Source organism: Strix aluco, chromosome 7 (assembly GCF_031877795.1).
Source record: "Strix aluco isolate bStrAlu1 chromosome 7, bStrAlu1.hap1, whole genome shotgun sequence".
Lineage (NCBI taxonomy): Eukaryota > Metazoa > Chordata > Aves > Strigiformes > Strigidae > Strix > Strix aluco.
In genome coordinates, this window is record NC_133937.1 from 31,120,995 (window position 1) to 31,121,462 (window position 468).

Consider the following 468-nt stretch of genomic DNA (forward strand, 5'->3'; position numbering starts at 1 on the left):
GAGCCCCTACCATAATGGACTGTACTCCTTCACAGATCACTTGAGCTGCACCCATCCTCAGAGGTCAGACCGTGACTAAGGAAAGGCCCTTACACAAAGCAGTAGGGAAAAATATCAGAATATGCTTGCTCAAAGTGCAATCGAGGAGGCACCTTTTCTTAGTGGAACAAGACTTATTCAGTGCCCCATGCATGCTCAGAGTAAATGAGAGTCCTATTAAAAACCCAAGTGTGCAACTTTTGCAGGGCTGGGGCTAGCTTTCACAATGTGCTGCTCTCTTCTAAAGCTGTTGCGCAAGAGTTGTATGTTTAACATTTCTAACCAGCCAAAATTGCTCTTTATATTTGATCAGGAATAATTCTTTTTACCTTTGAACCTGTTGCAATGCAGGTTCAAAGGTTACCTGGGTGCAGTGTTGCCTGTTTATTAAAGCCACACACTGATGATTCGGGGCTTAGTCCTGCCACC